Below are 24,820 nucleotides of genomic sequence, written 5' to 3' on the forward strand. Positions count from 1 at the left end.
ACATATGTTCTTTGCTGATTGGAGAATCAATATTGTTAAGATATCAATACTACCCAAATTAATTTATAGAGTTAATGTCATCTCAACCAAATTCTGGCGGTCTTCTTCTTCTTCTTTTAATAAAACACTAAGCTGATTTTAAATCTGTGCTGAAATCCAAGGGGTCTAGATTTGCCAAAACAAATTGAAAAAAGAATTTATACTGCTTATTTCAAGACTCACTATAAAGCTAAAGTAATCAAGAAAATGTAGTATTAATATGGGGATTTCCATATAAATTAATGAAATATAATAGATTGTACAGAAATAGACCCACACAACAGTTTCAATTGATTTTGTATAAAGTTGCACAAGTATATTTTTATTTTATTTTTTAAGATTTTTTTCATTTTTTCCAACATTTATTTTAGGTTCAGGGGTACATGTACAGGTTTGTAACTTGGGAAAATTTTAGGTCTTGAGTATTTGATGTATAGATTACTTCATCACCCAGGTAATGAGCATAGTACCCCCTAGGTAGTTTTTAATCATCCCATCTTCCACCCACAAGTAATCCATAGTGTGTATTGTTCTCTTCTTTGTTTTTATAAGTACTCAATGTTTAGCTCCTATTTACAGGAGAAAACATGTGATATTTGGTTTTCTGTTTGTGTGTTAATTTGCATAGGATAATGGCCTTCAGTTCTATCCATGGTCTGCAAGAAATGACTTCATTCCTTTTGATGGCAGCATAGTACTTTATGATGCATATGTACTGCATTATTTTTATCCAGTCCACCACTGATGGGCAACCAGGATGATTCCATGTCTTTGCTATTGTGAATTTGCTGTGATGAACATATGCATGCATGTGTCTTTATAATAGAAAAAAATATATGTTTTTGAGCATATGCTTAGTAATGGGATTGCTGGGTTGAATGGTAGTTCTGGGTGCTCTGAGAAATCTCCAAACTGCTTTCCACAGTGGCTAATTTACATTCCCACCAGCACTGTATAAGCATTCCTTTTTCTCTGCAACATTGCCAGCATCAGTTATTTTCTGACTTTTTAATAATAGTCAAACTGATTGATGTGAGATGGTATCTCATTGTGCTTTTGATTTGCATTTTTCTAATGATTAGTGATGTTCAGCATCTTTTAATATGCTTATTGGCTACATGAAAGTGTCTGTTCATGTCCTTTGCCTATTTTTTAATGGTTTTTGTTTGTTTGTTTGTTTTGCTTCTTCATTTGTTTCAGTTCTTTGTAGATTCTGGATACTGGGCCTTTGTCAGATCTACAGTTTGCAAAGTTTTTCTCCCATTCTGTAGGTTGTCTGCTTACTCTGTTGATAGTTTCTTTTGCTCTGCAGAAGCTCTTTGATTTAATTAGGTCTCACTTTGTCAATTTTTGTTTTTGTTACAATTGCTTTTGGAGTCTTTGTCATGAGCCTTTGTCAGGGCCTATGTCCAAAAGATATGGATAATGAGGCAAGACCCAACTAATTGCTGTCTTCAAGGACTCATCTCACATGCAATGACATCCACAGGCTCAAAGTGAATATATGGACAAAGATCAGTCAAGGCAACAATAACAAAAAAGAGCAAGGGGTACTATTCTTATTTCAGTCAAAACAGACTTTAAACCAAGAATAATCAGAAAGGGCAAAGAGGAACATTATGTAATCATAAATGAATTCAACATGAAGATTTAACTCTACTAAATACATATGCACTCAACAGTGGAGAACTCATATCCATAAAACAAGTTCTTAGACACCTATGAAAAGGCTTACATAAACACACAATAACAGAGGTAGACTTCAACTTCCCACTGACAGTATTAAACAGATTATTGAGGCAGAAAATTAGCAAAGATATTTGTGATTTAAACTTGACACTTGTTCCAAATGGACCTAACAGACACCTACAGAACATCCACCCAACAAAAATAGAATATGTTCTTCTCATCAATCATGGCACATACTCCAGAACTGACCACACACTTGGTCATAAAGCAATTCTTAAAAAATTCTAAAAAAACAAAATCATACTAACTATACTCTTGGACCATAGCACAATAAACAGAGAAATCAATACAAAGAAAATCTCCCAAAATCATTTAGTTAGGTGAAAATTAAACAATCTCTTCTTAAATGATTTTTAGTTAGACAATGAAATTAAGTCAGGAATCCAGAAATTCTTTGAAACAAATGAAAACAAAGATACAACACAGCAGAATCTCTGGGATGCAGCTAAAGCAGTGTTAAGAGGAAAGTTTCTAGTGCTAAACACCCACATAAAAAATTTAGGAGGTCCCAAATTTACAACCTAGTATCATACCTTATTTTTCTAAAAACAAGAGCAAAGCAGTACCAAAGCTAGCAGAAGAAAAGACATAGCCAAACTCAGAGTTGAATTGAACAGAATCAAGACATGAGAAAAAAGATTGATTTGATTTTCAAAATAATACATAAAATTGATGGAACACTAGCTATATTAATAAAGAAAAAAGAGAGAAAATCTAAATAAACACAATTAGGACAAAGGGAACATAATGACCAACTCCACAGAAATAAAAAAGTACCCACAGAGACTGTTATGAATAGTTATATAAACACAAACTAGAAATCCTAAAAGAAATGAATAAATTTCTGGAAACATACAACTTCCCAAGATTGAACCAGAAAGAAACTGAAATCCTGAAAAGGCCAATATTGAGTTCTGAAATTGAATAAGTAAAAATAACCTACCATCCAGAAAAAGCCCTGGACCAGGCAGATTCAGAGCTGAATTCTGCCAGACGTATAAAGAAGAGCTGGTACCAAACCTACTAAAACCATTCCTAAAAATTGAGGTGGAGAGGCTCCTCCCTAACTCATTCTACGAGGCCAGCATCATTCTGACACCGAAAACTAGCAAAGACACAGCAACACAAAAAAAGGTAACTTGAGGCCAATATCTCTGATGAAAATGATGCAAAAATCCTCAACAAAACACTAGGAAAAAAAATCCAACAGCACATCAAAAAGGTAACACATCATGATCAAGCAGATTTCATTCTTGGATTGCAAGGCTGGTTTGACATAGACAAATGAATACATGTGGTTCATCACATAAACAGAACTAAAAACAAAAACACATGATCATCTTAATAGGTGCAGAAACGTTTTTGATGAAATTCAATATTTCTTAATGCTAAAATCCCTCAACAAACTATTCATCAGAGAAACATATCTTAAAATAATAAGAGCCATCTATAACAAACCCTCAACCAACATTATACTGAACAGGCAAAAGCTCGAAGAATTCCACTTGAGGAAGAAAATTAGACAAGGATGCCCATGCTCTGATTCCTATTCAACGTATTACTAGAGGTCCTAGCCAGAGCAATCAGGCAAGAGAAAGAAAGAAAAGGCATTCAATTGGGAAGAGAGGAAGTAAAACTCTTTCCCTGCAATCAATATGATTCCATACCTAGAAAACCTCATTGCCTCTGTCCAAAGCCTCCTAGATCTGACAAACAACTTCAGCAACATTTCAGGGTACAAAATCAACATTTAGAAATCAGTAACATTTCGATGCATCAATAACGTCTGAGCTGAGAGCCAAATCAAGAATGCAATCCCATTCACAATAGCCACAAAAAGAATAAAACATCTATAAATACAGCTAACCAGGGAGGTGAACGATCTCTGCAAAGAGAATCACAAAACACTGTTGAAAGAAATCAGAGATGACACAAGCAAATGGGAAAGCATTCCATCCTCATAAATAGGAAGAATCAATATTGTTAAAATAGCTGTATTTCCCAAAGCAATGTACAGATTCAGTGCTATTCCTGCCAAACTCCCAGCGTCATTCTTCACAGAATTAGAAATAAAAATCCTAATTTTCATGTGGAACTACAAAAGAGCCTGAATAGACAAAGCAATAATAAGCAAAACAAAAAAAGCTAGGTATCATACTACCTGACTTCAAACTATACCCAAGGCTGCAGTAACCAAAACACCATGGTACTGGTACAAAAATAGACATATAGGACCAATGGAACAGATTATAGAACCCATAAATAAAGCCTCACACCTACAACCACCTGATCTTCAACAAAGTCAACAATAACAAACAATTGGAAAAGGAATCCCTATTCAATAAATGAATGTGATGACTGTCTTGCCTTATGCAGATGATTGAAACTATACTCCTTACTTTGAACATATACAAAAATCAACTCAAGATGGATTAAAGACTTAAATATAAAACCTAAAACTATAAAAACCCTAAAACAAAACTTTGGAAATGCCATTTGGACATAGGCCAACTACCCAATCAAGTCTACATAATAACCAGCTGACCATACCTCACAGGATCAAGTCCACACATATCATTATTCACTTTTAACATAAACATGCTAAATGTCCCATTTAAAAGTTGGATAAAGAAGCAAGACCCAAATGTATGATACGTGTGGATTTGATCCTGTGAAGTATGGTTAATTTTGTTGTATTTTTCTTTTTTTTGAGATTTTTTTTTTTTTTTTTGCTTTCTTCTGGTTTGGATGGTGACTCCTAAAAGGTCCACTATTAGCTTAATGGGGTTCCTTTGGATGTGACCTGCCCCTTCTCTGTAGCAGCCTTTAAAATTTTTTCTTTCACATTGATCTTGAAGAATCTGATGACTATGTGTCATGGGGACAATTGCCTTATATTGTATCTCACAGGGGTTCTCTGAATTTTCTTAATTTGAATGTCAATCTTTCTAGTGAGGTTGGGGAAAATTTTGTGGATAATATTCTCAAATATATTTTCCAAGTTGCTTGCTTTCTCATTCACAGACATCAGTGAGTCATAGGTTTTGCCTCTTTACATAATCCCATATTTCTGCGAGGTTTTGTTCCTTCCTTTTTACTCTTTTTTTCTTTATTTTTGTCTGAGTGAATTGATTCAAAGGACCAGTCTTTGAGATCTGAGATTATTTCCTGAGCTTGTTCTATTCTGCTACTAATACTTCCCATTGTATTATGAAATTCTTATAGTGAGTTTACAGTTCTATTAGATCAGTTTTGTTCTTTCTTCAAATGGCTATTTTGTCTTTTGCTCTTGTATCATTTAACTGAAGTTCTTATATTCCTTGAATTGGATTTCTATTTCCTCTTGAATCTCAATAAGCTTATCCAGCATCCGGATTCTGAACTCTATCATTTCAGCTATTTCAGTCAAGAAAAGGACCATTGCTGCAGAGCTACTGAGGTCTGTTGAAGGTAAGAAGGCACTCTAGTTCTTTTGAGTTGCCAGGGTTCTTGCACTGGTTCTTTCTCATCTGTTTGGGCTAATTTTCCTTTAATCTTTGAAGTTGCTGCCCTTTGAATGGGGCTTTTTGCTTTTATAGTCTTTGATGTCCTTGAGGGTTTGTCTGTGCTGTAAGTTGGGTTCAGTCAATTGGTTTCATTTCTGGAGTATTTCGGGGGCCAATGCTCAGTTCAGCACTCCTAAGCTGTCCTCTAACCCATGGGGCCTGGGCTTTGTTTCCTTGCCCTAGAGATTGAGTGCCTGCGCTAGAGGTGTCAAAGTGTTCACGGTCTGCTGGCAACAAAACTCTGATGGGGGGTTGGGTGCCAGCAGAAGCACTTCATTGGGGTGGTAGCAGCTGGGTCCATATTTGCATACACATGTCACTGGTAATTAAGCAGCACGGCAAGGTCCACGTGCACCAGTAGTAGTTGGGTAGTGGCGTGGCAGGCGCCACACGTGTGCTGCCAAAGCACTGAGGGGAGGCTGTGCACAAGTGTGCACTGGCAAAGCAATGGAAGAAGGCTACAGGTGGGTGCATGCCAGTGGGGGCCTATCTGCAGAAGTTATTAGATGGTTAGGTGGGGTCTGCCAGTGAGAAAGCTATGGCAATAGCCACTGGGAAGTACCCCAATTGGGTATCTGAGGCTGCTCTGCAAGCAGATGCAGCCAGGCAAGGATCCTGGGAGAAGCTAGCAGAGAGGGATGTGCTCAGATCAGACTAGCTCCATCCCATCCATGGTTTGTCCCAGTCTGCTGGTCAACAAAGCCCTAAGCGACCTAAAGGAGTGCAATGAGCCTTGCATGACAGGGATCCCTGGTTGTGCTCCTCTGCACCTATTCCCTTGCCAAACCCTCTGTGCTCCACAGAGGCTAGAATCATGTCCCTAACAACTCTCCAAGCAGCTCTTCCTGCTAGCTCAAATGTCGATGGAGGTCATAGGGTCTCCTGCAGCTAGGATTCTAGAGGTCCATGGTGAGAGTTGTCTACTCCATGCTTATTTAACCCACTCCTTCCCTGGGCACTGCTCAGGGCCAGGAATGAGTCCTAGTGCTTGGCAACCCTGTGCAGCATTCTCAGCTCCCTCCCCTTTCAGCCCAGGGTTTCTGTTCTCCCTCTGTTCACTCTCAATGCCTTTCTTCCTAAGATGCTCAGAGTGTACCAGTCTTCTTGATGGTCTAGTCTCTTGGTGGGAGAGTCTCGGTGGCTGCATTTAGTTGATCATCTTAGCTCTTCTCTTTGGTGCTCAAGTGTTTCAACATGGAAAAGATACTCCACAAGGTCCTGAAAGAACCAGACATTCATGGTGAAATATTACCTCCAACATTATTTTGTACCTGATACATAAATTAACTTGAAATGGATTAAATAATAAAAACTTAACTCTTTAGAAGAAAGCAAAAGAAAATATCTTTGTGATTAGGCTAGGTAATAGTTTCTTATATATATCAAACAAAGCATGAACCATAACAGAAATATAATTTTTAATTTGTCTCATTAAAATTAACATTTTTGATATTAAAAAAATACCTGTCTTTTAGTTTTAAAAAGGGTCAAGAGAGAACTTCTGTGGGGGGCATTAATGTATATTTTAATTCTGGCAGTAGTTGCATGACTGAAACTTAAAAAATAAAATAAAAAAGCTATCCACAGAGCAAAAGAAAAAAAAATATTTGTAAGACACATATCTGATTTGTCTGCAGAATATATAGAATTCTTATAACTCCACCATAAGACACCCCAGATAAAAGGAGCAAATGATTTGAACATATGCTTCAGCAATAATACATATATTTGGATGGGCACTAATAGCAAGAAAAAACCCACAATGCAATTAGACATCAAAGAAATACAAATTAAAGCTACAAAATATCCTATACACCCACTAGAATAGCTACAGTTAAACTAACTGATGATGTAAAATGGGTGGATGTACAGAGTAGCTGAAATTCTCATACCTTGCTGGTGAATGCAGAATATACTGTAGAAACTTTGAAAAACAGTTATTTAGTTTGTTATCAAATTAAACACACACTTACTCTACAACCCAGCAATCCCACTCCTAGGTATTTGCTAAAGAGAATGACCTAAAAGAAACAAGAAATAACTTTTATGGGTGACAGAAATGTTGTCTGTTTTAATTCTGATAGCAGTCACATGATTTAAAATTCAATGAAGTATTTACTTTAAAAATAATAAATTTTGTTGTATTTATAATATACTCAATGTTTAAAAGTAAACTAAAATGCAAAAGAAAAATTTGACAAAACATTTGTGATAGATGTTTCTGAGGTAAAAAGCTATTAAAAATCAATAAGAAAATAAATATATAAATAAAAGATATATTTTAACAGAAGAAAATATATCTTTTATTTATATATTTGTAATGAACAAGCAACATGAATATGCAATATGCAGGGTCAATTATATGAACCAAAAGGTCGGTTCCAATAGTTATCAAATAAAAAACAATTAAAATTAAAAATATAAAATTGACAAATATTTGAAAGACCAAAGAATAACGTCAAGATGGCTGAGGTCTTCAAAAGCAGCTCTATCATACACTTGTGGGAATTTAAAATGCTGTACCCTATTTCAGAAGAAACCCTCCTATATACGAAAAGCTTAAACATGTATTTGACCTACAATCCAAGAATATTCTTCCTCAGAATTTATCCTAAGAAAATAGAGGAACACACTAAGATTTACATGTAAATATATTCAATTTAGAATTATTTTTAATCATTAAGAATTGGAAATAATATAAGAATAAAAAACTAACAAACTATGGTATATCTATATGATGGAATCATATAGATTTTAAAATATGTATTTCAATATATATTTAACATATATATTTCTAAAAATATGTGTATACACACACATGTGCTTCTGACTTTGTAAAAATAACCTAAGATATGCAACAAAAATAACCAATAGGGCACAGATGAAAGGGTTAACCGAGGCCATTTCTTGGCTACAAGACTGTTGTTGATGTTTATTTTCTGTAGTCTATTTCTACATACTCCCCATTACTATATATGAAACATATATTGCTTTTATATTTAAAAAGTAAAATAGTAATTACCTTCCTTAACAATATTTTGATAGGAAAGGGATACAGTTATAATTAGGTATGTCTCTGTTATAGTTCTCTAACCTATTACAGACTTGAAATCTACACAAAGTAGTAATTGTCTGTACAAATATATTTAGCGGATTTTTTTCAATAAAATTGAATATGGCTATCATGGAGTTCTTTCTTCAGGATCCAACTCTTAAATAAGTCCTGATGAAGAAACTGGGATATAGACAAGATATTGGCAAAATCAGTAAGAGCATTTTGTCTTTTGACGTCATAGGCCAATATTTTTTCAAACTCCTGACCTCAAGCAATCCATTTGCCTCAGTCTCTCAAAGTGATGGGATTACAGGTGTGAGCCACTGAGCCTGGCCTGCCAGTTTTTTTTTTTAACCCTTGGGATATACTACCTATCAGGATATGATCCCTTCTCTGTCATTGCACTTGCCGGTTTTTTCCAGTGGTCTAAATCAATGGGTTGTAGACATACCATTATTTTCTAGAGCAATGGTAATATGAATCCACTATGATAAGCCAGCATTGCTGTTGCAAATAAATTATTGCAGAGGATACCTAGTCCATAGGCCAATGTATGGGCTTATTCACATGATCCTTGTCCTGAAAGAATAATAAATGTACTCTAAATGTGTTTCTGTTTGTTTCTGTTAGATGCTGAATTAAGGAGAGCTGTGCTTTATTTTAAACCAATCGTATTGGTGTACATTAACTGTACTCTTTACCTTCATGAGATTGACTTTTTGAAACCTATCTATGTAAAAGACTTTTTGAAACCTGTCTACTATAAGGAAAAGTATATTGGAAGGGGACTGAAACTCAGGAGAGGTATGATATGAAGGTGTAATGGAAGAAGGCGGTAGGATGTGAAAAGATGTGGCTATACTTATGCAATTCATGGGTTTCCTACAGAACCCTTTCTTGGATGTTTCAAGCTACACTCTCCCCTGCCCTTCATAGCAACTGGGCGGAATGCTGAGGTACCACTTTACCACCTGTTACTGAGATTGTCTACAGAATCCATTGATCACATTTAGTTGTGAGCATTTGGAGGCCAGGAATTTTTCTGTTTTCTTTTAAAGAGACATAATTGGGATATATTAATTGGCATATATTTAAATTGTATATACAATGTATGCCAATTATGTATGTACATAATTGGCATATATTTAAATTGTAAAATTTGACAAGTTTTGATATATTTGTATACCCATTAAATCACCCCAATCAAGGTAATGAACATATCTAGTACCTCCAAGTTTCCTGATGCCTCTTTGTTATCCAACCCTCCCACCCCTGCCAGGCTCTCCTAAAGCCCATCCCCAGGCAAGCACCATGCTAATTTCTGTCACTATTAATCACTTTGCATTTTAAAAAATTTTATATAGGAGAAATCATTCAATGTATGCTTTTGAAGAAGTCTGTCCCCTTTCACTCAGCATAATTATTTTGAGATTTTCCCATGATGTCGCATTTAACAATAGTTCATTCTTTTGTTATTGCTGAGTAATAACATTATTTGGATATACAACACTGTTCATTCACCTGCTGATAGACATTTAGGTTGTTTCCAGTTTTTGCCTATTATAAAATATGCTTTTATGTTAAGTGAAATAAGCCAAACATAGAAAGACAAATATTGCATGGTCTCACTCATATGAGGCAGCTAACAATGTAAATCTCATGAAGGTAAAAGAGTAGATTGTGGTTACCAGAGTCTGGGAAGGGGAGAAGGAAAAGGGCACAAAGAGAAGTTGGTTAATGGATACAAATATATGGTTAGAGAAAGAAATAAGACCTAATGTCAAGTAGATAAGTATAGTATCTAGTTTATAATAATCTATTGCACATTTCAAAATAGATAATAATTCAAATGTTTCTAGCATAAAGAAAAGACAGATATTTAGAATGATGGATATCCCAATTATACTGATTTGATCTTTACAAATGATATGAATGTGTTAAATTATCACATGTGCTCAAAAACTATGTGTATCTATTATTCATCAATGAAAAAAATTGTTTAAATAAAAGACTACAAATTGTGTGCAGTGTATACTGCTCAGGTGATGGGTGCACCAAAATCTCACAAATCATTACTAAAGAACTTACTCATGCAGTTAAACACCACCTATTCCCAAATAATCTATGGAAATAAAAAATAGAAAAATAATGTCCAACAATAAAATTGAATCACATATCAAACCAAAGGAAAATAATAAACAATAAAGCTACTTTGAGCATTTACATGTAAGTCTTTATATAAAATAAATGTATGTATTTTTTTGGTAAAATCTTAGGTGTAAAATAGCTGCTTCCTGTCATAGGTGTATTTTAACTTTTCAAGAAACTGCCAAACTATTTTCCAAAGTGGTTCTACTACTTAACATTCCCACAAGCAATATATGAGAATTCCAGTTCTTTCACATGCAAGCCAACACTTATTATGGTCAACCTTAATTTTAGCTATTATAATCGGTGTATAATGGTATCTCATTATGATTTTAATTTGAATTTCCTTAATGAGCAATGATGTTGTGCTTTCTTTCATATGCATAATTTTGCCATTTATAAATCTTACTTGGTTTTATCTGTTAAAAAAATTGTTGTTTTCTTATTATTGAGTTTTGAGAGTTTTTTATACATTCTGGACACAGGTCTTTTAGCAGATAATTGGTTTGCAAATATTTTCTATCAGGCAATGGCTTATTTTTTAAGTGACTTTTAGATAGCAGAAGTTTACATTTAAGTGAAGTCCAGTTTATCCTTTTTTTTTTTGTCCATTATGTTTTTGTTTTCATACCTAAATCTTCCATTCTCACTCTTCTGAAAGCTGTATTATTTTAAGTTTCACATTTATATCTGTGATTCATTTTGAATTATTTTGTAATGATATGAGAAATAAAAATTCTTTTTCTCTTCTGTATTTGGCATATAGATACTTAATTATTTCAGCATCATTTTTGGAAGAGACAATCCTTTTGAAATTGGAACTTTGCACATGTATTCAAAACTAGTTTTCTGTATTTGTGTAGGTTTATTTCTGGATTCTCAATTCTGTTTCATTGATCTATTTTTCTATATATTGCTCTAGCTTAAATAATTTTCAAAGTTAGGTAATGCTAAGCCTTTAACTTTTTATTCAATTTCAAGTTGTTTTAACTATTCAAGATTTTTTGAATATCTAAAAAAATGTTTGAATCAGTGTGTAAATATCCCCCCCCAAAAATGCTGAGATTTTGTTTGGATTTTATTGAATCTGTAGATCAATTTGGAAAGAACTGATATTTAGCAATATTATGTCTTCTGATGCATGAACTCTCTATTTGTCTCGTTTAATTTTCTTAGCAATGTGTTGTAGTTTTTGCTGTGCAGTTCTTGTGCACCCTACCTATCAGCTTATTCCTAAGTATATAATGATTTTAAGTGTTATTGTAAATAATATGTTTTAAATTATAATTTATAATCTTTGTGACTGTACAGATCTATGATTGATATTTTTCTGTTGATCTTGGATCCTACAAACTATGCTAAACCTATTTATTACTTTGTTGGTTTTAATTGGTTTTCTGTAGTTTCTATCACATATCTACACCCACAATTGTATTGTCTGTGAACAAAGGCAGTTTAACTTCTTTATCATGTGGGTGCCTTTTATTCCCCTTTTCTTATCTTATTTCACTTGCTAATATCTCCAATAAAATTTTGAATAGAAATGTAAAGGGAAGGCATTCTAATCTTAACTGGAGAGCATACTTTTTTTAACTATCAAGTTTGATGTTATTATAGATTTGTTTGTAAATGCTCATTATCAGGTTAGGAAGTTCCCTTCTATTCCTAGTTTGCTAAAAGTTTTCATAAGGAAAAGATGTTACATTTTTTGAAATACTTTTATGCTTTTTATTCAACTATTGGAGGATTATATAATTTTTTGTTTGCTAATATGGTCAATTATATTGATTAATTTTAAGATATTAATGTAAGAGATGTACTCCACTTACATTCCAGAGATGTACTCCACTAGATAATAAGATGTTATTCTTTTTATATACTGTTGGACTCTATTAGAATTTTGTCAGGATGTTTTTCATCTAAGTAATTGGGAATTTTGTCAGGAGTTTTTTCATCTATATAATTTAATCTACATGTGAACTATTGATCTATATGAACTATTTTCTACATATGAACTATTTTCATCTATATATGAACTATTTTCATCTATATGAACTATTTTCTACATATGAACTATTCTACATCTATATAATTTAATCTACATATGAACTATTTTCTACATATGAACTATTCTCATAGTTCTACATATGAACTATTTTCATCTATATAATTTAATCTACATATGAACTACATATGAACTAACTTATATGAACATATAAACTATCTACATATGTAGATAATTTAATCTCTTCAATGTTTTGGAAACATCTCTTCAATGTTTTGGAAGAATATGCATACAATTGATAAAATTAATTTATTAGATATTTGGTAGAACCCACCAGTGTAGCTAGATAAGCCTGTAATTTTTTTTGGTTCTAATGTTTTTAACTGTAAATTAAATATCTTTAATAGACATTGTATTATTTAGTTTATCTATTCCATTAGTAATCTTTGGTAGTTTGTGACTTTCAAGGAATGTCTCTAAGTTGTTTATAATATTTTCTTCACATTTCTTAATATCTGTAGAATCTGTAGTTGTATCACTTCTATAATCCACAAACTTGGAAATTCGTGTCCTTTTTTACTTTCTATCCTGACAGTCTAGGTAGAGACATCACTTTTATTCATCTGTTCATAAATAAGACCTTAGTTTCCTTTACTTTTGTTTTTCTTGTTGTTTTTGCTTTTTATATCTTGAAACCCCTTTCCTCTGTCTGAAAGATCCTCTTTAACATTTCTTATAGTGCGTGTTTGCTAATCACAAAACTTTTCAGCTTGAAAACAGTCTAAAAACAGTCTTCCTTTTCTTTTTTGAAAGATAGCTTCACTGAGTGTAAAATACTAGACTGAATTTTAAAAATATCTCTTAGTAACTTAAGGATACTGCTCCACTCTCCTCTTGTTTGCATTATTTCTGACAAGAAATTTGTCATTTTTGTGTTTATTCCTCTGTATGTGATAAATGCTTTGTCTCTGGCTCTTTATCACTGATTTTTAGCCGTTTAATTATAATGTGCTTTGGTGTAGTTTTCTTTATGTTTCTTGTGCTTGGGATTCATTGAGGTTCTTTAGTTTCTAAGTTTATAGTTTTCATTAAATTTGGAACATTTTTGGTTATTACATATTTTAATATTACCTTTCGTTTTCCTCCCTTCATTTAAGTACCCCAGTTATATGTTATTAGACTGCTTTTGTTCTGCAAGTCACTGATGGTCTATGACATTTTTTTAAGGCCTTTTTCTCTCTTTCTGTTTCACTTTAAATAGCTTCTATTGCTGTGTCCTCAAGCTCACTGATTTTTCTTACTAAAATATGTGGTCTGCTGTTATTGCATCCAAAATATGTTTTATTGCACACATTATAGTTTCCACTTGATCTAGCCAAAAGGCCAAGAAGCGATTATTGCACACATTATAGTTTTCATCTCTACAAGTTTGATTTGGTTGGGGCTTTTTTCTGTCTTCCATGTCTTTTCTCTATCTTCCATGTCTGTCCTATATTTATTCAATTTTTCCTCTTGGTATTGGTCACATGTAATATAATAACTGTTTAATACCCTTGTCTGGTCATTGTAATGTCTGTGTTAGTTCTTGGTCAGTTGACCAATTCATTTTCTCATTATGGATCATATTTGTCTACTCTTTGCATATCTGAAATGTCTAAAATTAGATCCAAACATTGTAAATTATACCCTGCTAAGTGTTGGATTATTATTATTATTTGAGACAGGGTCTCACTCTGTTGCCAGGCTGGTCCTGAAGTCCTGGGCTCAAGTGATCTTCCTGCCTCCGCCTACCAAAGTTCTGGGATGCACCATCAGGCCCAGCTGGATCATTTTTATTCCTTCAAATTTTCTTGGGTTGTTAAGTTACTTGGAAATAGTTTACTACTTTTGTCTATTAATTTTATGTTTTATTAGGCAAGAACAAAGCCCCCAGTTAGTATAGTGTGCTTTATTTTCTGGTACTGAGGGAAGAACTCTCTACTTAATGCCATAAAGTTTATAAATTATAAAGTTTTCCACTCTGACTGGCAAAAGTATTCACTATCTTTGGTCCAGTTTGAGATACTGCAGCAGTTAGTTCTTTCAGTTGGTTCCTTCCATGGCGTTGGGTAGTTTCTTTACATTCATGTAGTGATCGTTACTCTGGTGAACACTCCAGGGGGTCCATCTGCAGATCTCTGGAGTAGTTACTCTGTGAAACTTTCTCCTCTTTTAGTCTGCTCTGACATTCTAGCCTCCTTGATCTTCCTAGATTCTCAGTAACACATCTTTAACTCAGGGAGTCCTCTGGGCTCAGTATGCTTCTCCCAGGGATTATTCTTATCAACATTTTGTACTTGGGCTCTAGTACAGTATCCAAAACGTGTGACTCCACAGAAATGAGATGAAACAGAATGTATTAGTTTTAAAAATGTGTGCTTTGGTCTCAACAAATTACAAGCTTTCCACTTTAGTGAAGTATGCATGGACATATATCTGTGCCTCTTAGCTTTGTAGAATATTATAAATCAAAGAGTGGCCTTGATATCATTGATTATTTTCTCCAGGAAAATATCAAATCATTTGCAATGTGGTATTGGCTTTAAGAAACCACAAGATAAATGTTATTTACCCAGCTTTTCAGTGGTGATAATACAGGTCACTATAACCATGTATTTGAATTAGTATAAAGATATGTACAAATATATACTAAGAAATTATATTTAAAATCCATTATGTCAGTGTTTCTTAGGTTAGTGTGTGTCAGAATTACCTGGGTAACTCATTTCCACATTAAGGAATTCCGATTTGCCAGGTACAGTGGCTCACACCTGTAATTCCAGCACTTTGGAAGGCCGAGGCAGGCAGATCATCTGAAGTCAAGACTTTGAGACCAGCCTGGTCAGCATGGCGAAATCCCATCTCTACTAAAAATACAAAAATTAGCTGCATGTGGTGGAGTGTGCCTGTAATCCCAGCTACTCAGGAGGCTGAGGCAGGAAAATCACTTGAACCCTGTAGTGGGAGGAAGTTGCAGTGAGCCAAGGTCGTGCCACTGTACTCCAGCCAGGGTGTCAGAGCGAGACTCCATTGCACACGTGAAACGTTTTCCTCTTTTATTATTTGAAACAGGGTCTCACTACACACACACACACACACACACACACACACACACACACACAGAGAGAGAGAGAAAGAAAAGAAACACAGACACACACACACACAGAAAGAAAAGAAATTCTGATTTCATCAATGCCCCCCAGATGTTTCTACAGGAGAGTTAATTTACAAGCCAAATTTAGTGATCAGTAGTTTCCTCTTCTGCAAAATGGGGAAAGTCGTTATTCTATGCCTCATTAGGTTGTTATGAGAATCAATGATATAATACATTCAAAGTGTGTAATTCAATGGTTACATATAATAAGTGTTTAAATATTATACATACTATGCAAAATAGATTTTTCTTAAGGTAAGTTATACATGTACACAAAAGACAATTTGTTGTTTGCATTTAGACAACCAATAACCTATACCTAATCTCTAGAATTTTCTATTAACTCAACCCAGAGTAGTGTCTAATGACTTAAATTACTGAAATTTAGAAAATTAGAAGTTTTCTAGTAACAGATGTAAATGTAAGTAATTGGGGATCAGAACCACAGTAGCAAATCGGCATGTGAGAATAACTGGGAAGTGAGCCGAGTTTAACTACAAGAGTCAGACAGTATTTCCTTCAAGAAAGTGAGTCACAGGGGGGTGTTCTGCTCAGAAGATTTCTTGGTAATATTGTGAGAACCCAAGTGAATCTTTTCTCTAGGCACCTAAGAACTTTTAACTTGTTTTATTTCCTTTTATTTCCTTGGGTGAAACCAAGACTTGAATAATAGCAGATATGGGAATATTAGTATTAGAAAAGATCTAGTTTTTCTAACACTTACCTAGGAATCCTGGTTTTTGCTAGCTATATTAAGTTGTAATTCTGCAGAAATGCCTCAGGTGAACTTAAGGTGCAAGTCTCTAAAAGCTCATGTGGGAGCATTAGGTATCTATTAACAGACTCCAGTAAATCTACACTTTATTCTCATAATGTACCAGGTAATATAGGTCAGTAATAGAAGTGGGAAAATCCCATGATCACCTAAAAATCAGATCAAGCCTGAAGGTAAAATGGTCTTATACTGAAAGTATCCACTGTAAAATATAGTACAAACAATGAGATTCCCCCTCATTTCTTTATGCATGTCCATAAAGATTTCCATAATATGTATGTCTGAGGGGTGACTTTATTCATTAATAACCACCCCTCAAGAATCTATTAAGATCTTAGAAGGGGAGGTTCAATACTTTGCATAAGACTTGATGAGAATCTCAATAGAAAAAGAATAGTACATTTCCCAAATGTCCAACAAATTGAAAAAGAAACTCCAAGCTTAAAATTCTTTAGCAAAACCTTAGCTATATTTCACACAAAGATTCACTCTGCCTCAGATATAAAAGCTTTACAATCTACATTTAAGCATATCAGAGTGTATTATTTAATAAAAGAAGTTATTAGGGAAAAAAACCCATAGATCTGATGTTCAAAGATCCAAAACACAATGTTGTATGCTTACAATTTTGAAGGATAGATTTATTAGTACCAATAAGAGTAATTTTATCTACTAGTAATTAACCTACCAGGCATCTCCCAAATTTGTGACACTATGTAATAATACATGCAAATGTACTTTTAGTTTTGTTAATAACATGTAGAATCAATTGTTCTATGTTCAAAAATCAAGATATACAATTAAAAAATTATCTGATGCAATTTAGGCATCACAAGGCACTTTATAGATTGTATATGTTGTAAACTGTAGGAGGAAAGTGTTTTTCTGAAACAAAGTTAGAAATGATTACACTAGCTACAAAAAGCTGAAATTGTGTTTTATTTTCAAAACAACTCTCATTTTGATAAGAGTGATGTTAGATATTTTTCCACACTATTTACCTAGCTCTTCTCTTTATTCAATTATTTTGCAGTGATAAGTCCAATACCATTTAGTCTAATAAGCTTTATATAGTACCAGTTGTTGCAATCAAAAGTGATTCATAGCATGCAAAAAATAATTCTAATTAATTGTATTTATAGCAGACCTTTTTTTTTTTTGAGATGGAGTTTGGGAGTGCAATGGCACAATCTTGGCTCACCACAACCTCCGCTTCCTGAGTTCAAGTGATTCTCCTGCCTCAGCCTCCCAAGTAGCTGGGATTACAGGCATGCACCACTATGCCTGCTAATTTTGTATTTTTAGTGAGAAGGGGGTTACTCCGTGTTGGTCAGGCAGGTTTCAACTCCTGACCTCAGGTGATCTGCCTGCCTGATCTTCCAAAGGTGCTGGGAACAACAGTCATGAGTCATCATGCCCAGCCAGTAAATATTTCTTTATGATACTAATTATACTTTAGCTATTAAACCTGAAAGCAGAGAGATTGATTTAAACAGCACAGCAACAAAAGACATTGTTAATGATGTAGGACATGGAAATCACCACATCCATTTTTGGAAAGATATGAAAAACAAGTACTTTTATGTTAAAGAAATGATTTGAATATATACAGATTTCTGTGTGTATGTGCATATATACAGGCATCTGCAAGCATGCGCGTGCGTGTATCGATTCTACTTCAATTTTACCTAATAAGTCAATTTCTACTTCTAAAAAACGATAAATATTTTGGAGATATAATAATGTATTGGATTATTAAGCCTATCTATAAAGTCCAAGCCTTTTTCTACAGCTGTTTGTGGTAAGTTATTAAAAACCAGTGTTCAATTTGAAGCAGTCTAGGTTGGCAGCCCATGAGCAGATGCATTTTTCTTCCTGAGGAGGTTATTCTGTGCACCTCAAACACATTGGACATCAGGCCGATTGAGAAATCATCATTTTAAGCAGGGTGGATTTAACAGTAGTTTCCTCACAGGTGTATGTGTTTAATTAGCTGACAGAACAGATGAAACAATAGGAGCTGAAGACTTGCAAGAGAAAATAACGTGCAAGTATAGTATAATTCTTATCGTGTCAAACACTATTAGTAACAAAAATGAAGAAGAGAATTAACTGTAATTTTTCTGTATTTTAAAGAATCCAAATTTTATAATTCACTTGGTTATAATAAATTGCAGATCCCACAAACCACTAACTTGGCAATAAAATTGCCCTAGTTTCAGTAAGTATATCTGAGTTCAGATCAGTGAAGACATTTTAAAACATAGGCATAAGGTTGTAGTCCTGGAGGTGGTGAATGAGACTGAGATTAATATAGTTTAATGCTAGCTCTTATCTATATTTTAATAGATAAATGAGACCTCAGAAAATAGTTTTCACATGTCACATGCTTTGCTGTATCCCAGATATTACATATTTATTTTATCTTTTAACATAATTCTCTTGTATTTAAAAACTATACATATTCAAGACAATGCTATTATGTATATTATAGGAAATATCCACACAAATATGTAATAGTAATAGCTTATATATAATATTAAAGCATGGAAATTTTTTCTTGGTTAATACTTTTATAGCTTGCTACAAGAAAAAAGTGTATTATAACAAAAACTTATTTAAGAAAATGTTTTAACTACTTTAAGTTCTGAGTTCACCACTGCATTTTACATGGTGATTATCGATAACATTAAAAGTGAGTTTCCCAAATTCAGAACCTATTTAAACATCTTGGTTTATAGAACTTTGATTTGGTTTGAGCAATGTGGGAGTTAAATTTTTTTTCTGATTTTTTTATATATACATAAAATCAGGAAATACACACACACACACACACACACACACACACACACACACATATATATATATATATATAGAGAGAGAGAGAGAGAGTGGTCTTGCTATGTTTCCTAGGCTAGTCTCAAATTTCTGGCCTCAAGCAATCCTCCTGTCTCAGCCTCCCAAAGTACTGGGATTATAGGCATGAGTCACCACACACAGACAGATTTTTCTAAAAAGGAAAATCAAAGAAAAAGAGAATGTCCTTATTTTAAGAAGAAAAAATGGCTTTGAAGAGACTACAACAAAGATTCTAGGGATTTTAAGAAATCAAATAACTTACAAAATAAATTTTTAAGTACTAAGTGCAAATAATTCTAAAATACGTAAATTCAGACATGACTGGCTTTAATAGTCATATAAAGCATATGACAGCTGTTGTAGATGTTGGCAAATGAGCAAACCTTTTCAGAAGCCCAAATAATAATTCCAGACTAAATTATATTAGCTGTTCCTCAAGAGGATCAAATCACGAATTTGGGTTGTCTGCCTCATAATTTCTTGTACCTATGGTGAGACTAGCAAGTCTCATTGTCCATGAAATTTTCAAAGTTTGAACATCTTGACTTTGCTTGATCTGGAACCCTGAGGCCCCCAGACCTATCTTAGGTGAGTACTCAAAGTAGAGTGGCAAAACTTCATCGAGGAAACTTGTCAAAAGCCTTTATAGGCCTGGAGATACTGATCCACTAATGAAAACCCAAGAGTGGATTTGAACACTTAGGGCCAGAGAGTCAGCCATATCTATCCTTTGGGTGAGAAGAATTATTTGAGGGAAAAATGAATATTCTAAGATCAACCCTATTCAGACCAGATCACCTGCACTCACATGGCATCACAAGTCTAGAGTTTTCAGAATTAATGTGGGCACCTGGCATGTGGCGAGAGTAGCCTTGTTGCATGTACCAATTACTATTCATGCCTTGGAATTTGTTTATTTCCCTTTTGAATTAATTTGAGGTAAAGATGGCATGCACGTTTTATTAACATTCTGAACATCCTTGGAAATTGGATCAAAACTAAAGCTCAAAGACCTGGATGTGGCAGATTCCCTGAATCCTAGAATAAAAATCTTTGTCAACAGACGGTTGCCACTGTTACTTTAGTTTTGTCTCTAGAAATATGTTTGGTGTCGTTTATTGCAGTCTCTTGAGATTAAGTCACCTTTGAAACTTGGCAAAAATTGACTTTTACTTTGGGAGTTGCATTCTCCTCTGCTAACTTAGGCTTTTGTGAGGGAAAATCAATAATTTTAGGTCTACAACGTTGTGATCAGTGCAATATTTCATGAAGAAGCATTTACTGAGTGTGTTCTGACTGGAGCTTTATATGCATTATCTCATTTAATCCTCACAGGTCTGAAGTAGAACACTTATTGTTCCCATTTTACAGATGGGGTTAAATAACTAGCCCTAGAGCTAGAGTAGTAAATCCAGGATCACAAACCATGAGGTCTTACTTCCAGGACCTATGACCTCTGTAGCTACAATGGCGATTTGATCTTTTGATTCGTCTTTTGGTTGTCTTAATCATCTTAATTCTGCTCCCCACATTTTACAGGGTAAAAACTCCTGGAGAGATGATCTTATTTTATTTAGAGTCAGGGTCTCACTCTGTCCTCCATGCTGCAGTGCAGTCACATAATAACAGTTCACTACAGCCTCAACCTCTGAGTGCAACTAATCCTCTTGTCTCAGTTTCCTGAGTAGCTGGAAACACGTGTGTGTCACCACGTGCAGCTAATTCTTTTAAATTTTTTGGTAGAGATAGAGTCTCACTATGTTGCCCAGGCTGGTCTTGAACTCCTGGGCTCAAGTGATCTTCCTCCCACAGCATCCCAAAATGCTGGGATTATAAACATTAGTCATCATACCCAGCCTCTACCTTTTATCTTTTGCTTAAATTTTCTGTTCTACTTTGCTTATTTTCTGTTTTGATACCCTCCCTTTTATTCTTTTCTTGCAACTTTACAGAAAAGTCAAGAAAGGGAGGCTAGATGGGTGGGTGGGAGTAGGGAGCTGCTGATGCTATTTAGATGACACAGTCAGTGTTGGTCAGAAGGAGGCAGAGTCTGATTTTTTTAATTACAGAAATTTTTATAGCTTTTCTTTCTACTCCACTTTAATCCTCCACTAGATGGTAAAGATATCAGCACCAAATCACTTCTAAATAACTGTTCATCTGTAAGCTCTAACAGAGGCAGTTCAGGGATAGGTGAGAGAGACTTGAAATGACAGGTCTGAATATAGGACCAAAATCTGAGGAAAAATATAATGCCACATGAATTAGATTTGCCCAACTTTTGGTATTAAAGAAATACTACCTTATATTTTCTCTTGCATTTTGTCTCTTAATTAAGAACATTTGTAAGTATTTATTTTAAAATAAATTTTGACATTAAGTTTTTAATAAAAATACTTTCGAATTGGAAATTTAAAATTACTCACCTAAAAGTTTAACACTATCTAGGTATTTCTATTACAGTAAATAACCAAATAAGGCCAGGCATGGTGGCTCACATTTTTAATCCCAGCACTTTGGAAGGCTGAGGCAGGAAGCTTGCTTGAGCCCAGAAGTCTGGGACCAGCCTGGGTAACATAGTGAAACCCTATCTTACAAAAAATAGCTAGGTGTGGTGGCATGCCCCTGTGGTCCTAGCTACTCAGGAGGCTAAGGCAGGAGAATCACTTGAGCCCAGGAGTTTGAGACTGCAATGAGCTGTGATTGTACCACTGAACTCTAGCCTGGGCAAAAAAGTGAGATCCTGCCAAATAAACAAAAACTTAAATAACAATTATTTGATCTTTGCAACCAGTAAGGATCTCTTAATTTCTATTAAAAACAGACCAAATAATTGAAAGGCAAGAAAAAAGTATGATTAAGAGTAAAGAAAAATTAGTATTTGAATATCTTTACTTCAGAAAGCTACTTTAATTAAAATAATTTAACACCATTAACATTTTGTTCCTCAAAATAGTCTCTACAATAAGTATTGTCTTTAGAGATGAAGAAAATAAAACAGGTTATGTTTTATTCAGGATCTCAAAGTAAATGCATGAAAAATTCCAGTTTTACGCTAGGAAAATTAAATGGATAATTGAGACAATCATTCATATAATAAAACCTCAAACTACCATTTTTGTACTAATTGCATTTTGTTCAAATGAAGGCTTTTTTTTCCTTAAGATAAAATTCTTAAAATAAGCATTTCTCTTTCTTTAAGAATGGCATTATTTAATTATGAAACAAGTGAGAATGCTTTGGACTGACTGAGTCACATAACATTTCTTTTGGAATGTCTATTTAAAGTAATAAAAGAGAAAATCACAGCATGGCAGCTATGTTAATGACTGATAAAAAAATGTAGAGGGCATTTTTTTTCGTACACAATTAACCTTCAAAAACAACTAGATTAAATAGCTGCATTTGATAACTATATTTTCCAAAATGTTTCTAAAAAGAATTCAAATGCCTAGACTTGAAAATAACATCATTTATAACAAACTAGTCAATTATTCTAAGATTTCTTTAATAAGAAATTAATTTTAAAAAAAATTGGATGGAATTAGAGAAATTAAATTTGACAACTGGAAGTGTGTGTGTAAAGGCCACTGATAATAAGATGTAAGTATATCTTATCATTCACAAAACCATACACAGCTCTTTTCTCCATAAAGCCTCACTTGTTTTTCTTTCAATTTTGGCATATGAGCAATTCAAAGAAAAGGAATTCCATTTTCTTTCCTTCTCTCTGTTTTTCTCTCTCTCCCTTCTGTGGACAGAGTGAATTGGCTTGAAACTACAAGATGAACTTGAACATGTTGTGACAACTGTTAAGACTAGTATGTTGCTGTGATAATCCCCCACCAGCTGCTGGCATTTGGAGCATGGGTGCCAGAGAAGCTACAATGGGTATAGGCATCCTCTTGAATAAAGAAGAGAACCTTATAAACCAAACAGATCAATTGGCCAAAGCATAAGATCCACATAAATAAGTTAGCTAGGAACTAAAGCAGACAGACACTTAGCTCTTTTCTATACCAGATGTTTTCTGTTTAAGACTACTTGTAGAAATGTAATGATAAAGTGAATAAACAGGACTCTGGTGACTGTAAAACAAACATTGTTAGTTTGCCATTTTGGAAAGCATTCGTTAAACCATCGTGGGAATGATTGACATAACTTGCTCTGAACTAGCCCAAGATAGTGACGGATGCAAACTTAGGTTCAGATGGCATTCCTGGTTATAGAGAATCAGGTATAATTAGTATTTAGTGAATGAAAATTGTTTGAGCCTTTAATAACTTAAGCTCTTGCCTTTTGGTCTAAGAATTTTCTGTTTCACCTAAAATTGCTCTGCTGTGTTTCAAAAAAAATTATCTTACCTGAAAAAGTACTTGACATCTGTAATTTTATCGCTAAGGTTCAGACTGGATGAAATGCAAACTTTATTTGAAAACCAGAAGATATAAAATGGTCCTTTTTATGTGTTGTAATTGGAAGCATTCATTAGATAGCATGAATAAACCAGAATCACAGAACTGCAGAAATAGGTTTTGTTTTCCAACAGAAATAATAATGTTCATCATTTCTGTTGATGGCAATTATAAGTAGAAAAAGTTGGCTTTCTATTGATCATTTCAATAGAACACAAAGTAATGGTTACACTATTCATATACTGTCAAGAAACAGGCCTTTCATGAGAAACATCTTTTTCATTCTTGCTACATACCCCAGATATGAACCAGGTATTAATGAGAAATATCATCCTACATTATGCAGATGGTAAATGTTTTTCCAGAAAAGCACTAGTTTGATGTAAATTGCTCTCAAATGTCCAGGTGCTTCAAGTTATTATTGGTAACAGAATCAATGATTGGCATATAAAGATGTGTTTTGTATCTCATTTCTTTAAAAAATTGCACCTACTTTTTAATAACCACTTTATATATTCAGACATGGAGGTATAAAGAGACAAAAAGCCAGTATTTGTAATGTTTCAACAAGTTTAGAAGACGAGATAATTGGGAATACATTTCAAATCTACATATATGATTACAGTACTGGAATTATTCTTTGAAGACAGCCAGTTGACTTTTGCATATTAGGGTTCTTGCTACCACTGTTACTTCGTTGAGGCAGAGATGGCATCCAAGTTTTCTAAGCTCTTAGTTTACTAACCTCTTAAGTGTATGTAGCTCTAATAAAAGTAAGTATAGGCAATCACCATCAGGCTAACAATAGCAATAGCCAAACATGGCAGCCTTGGATGCCTGAACTTAGCACTAGAGCTTTACCTGGACTGGGTTAGCCATGGGTGGACACTGACTCAGACACAAACCTGGAAGCTGTCTTCTCTGAGGATGCAGCATTGACCCAGATTTGCTCTGAAGTGACAACGATTCTCTATCAATGACAGGAGCCTAGGATAGGGAATTTTGCAGCAGGTGAACATGGTCCCAAAGAACAGACA

General features: G+C 34.2%; 1 long non-coding RNA gene across 1 annotated transcript in view; it reads right to left on the bottom strand.

Moving 5' to 3' along the window:
• Positions 1-400: 400 nt before the first annotated feature.
• LOC128931355 (uncharacterized) overlaps positions 401-24,820 on the bottom strand; it is a 162,730-nt gene continuing 138,310 nt past the window's right edge. Inside the window, exon 3 of the long non-coding RNA XR_013532589.1 lies at positions 401-6,551. This is a non-coding gene — a long non-coding RNA (uncharacterized LOC128931355). The remainder of the gene's footprint in view (positions 6,552-24,820) is intronic.

The sequence above is a fragment of the Callithrix jacchus genome, chromosome 2 (genome assembly GCF_049354715.1).
Source record: "Callithrix jacchus isolate 240 chromosome 2, calJac240_pri, whole genome shotgun sequence".
In the NCBI taxonomy this organism is placed as follows: domain Eukaryota; kingdom Metazoa; phylum Chordata; class Mammalia; order Primates; family Cebidae; genus Callithrix; species Callithrix jacchus.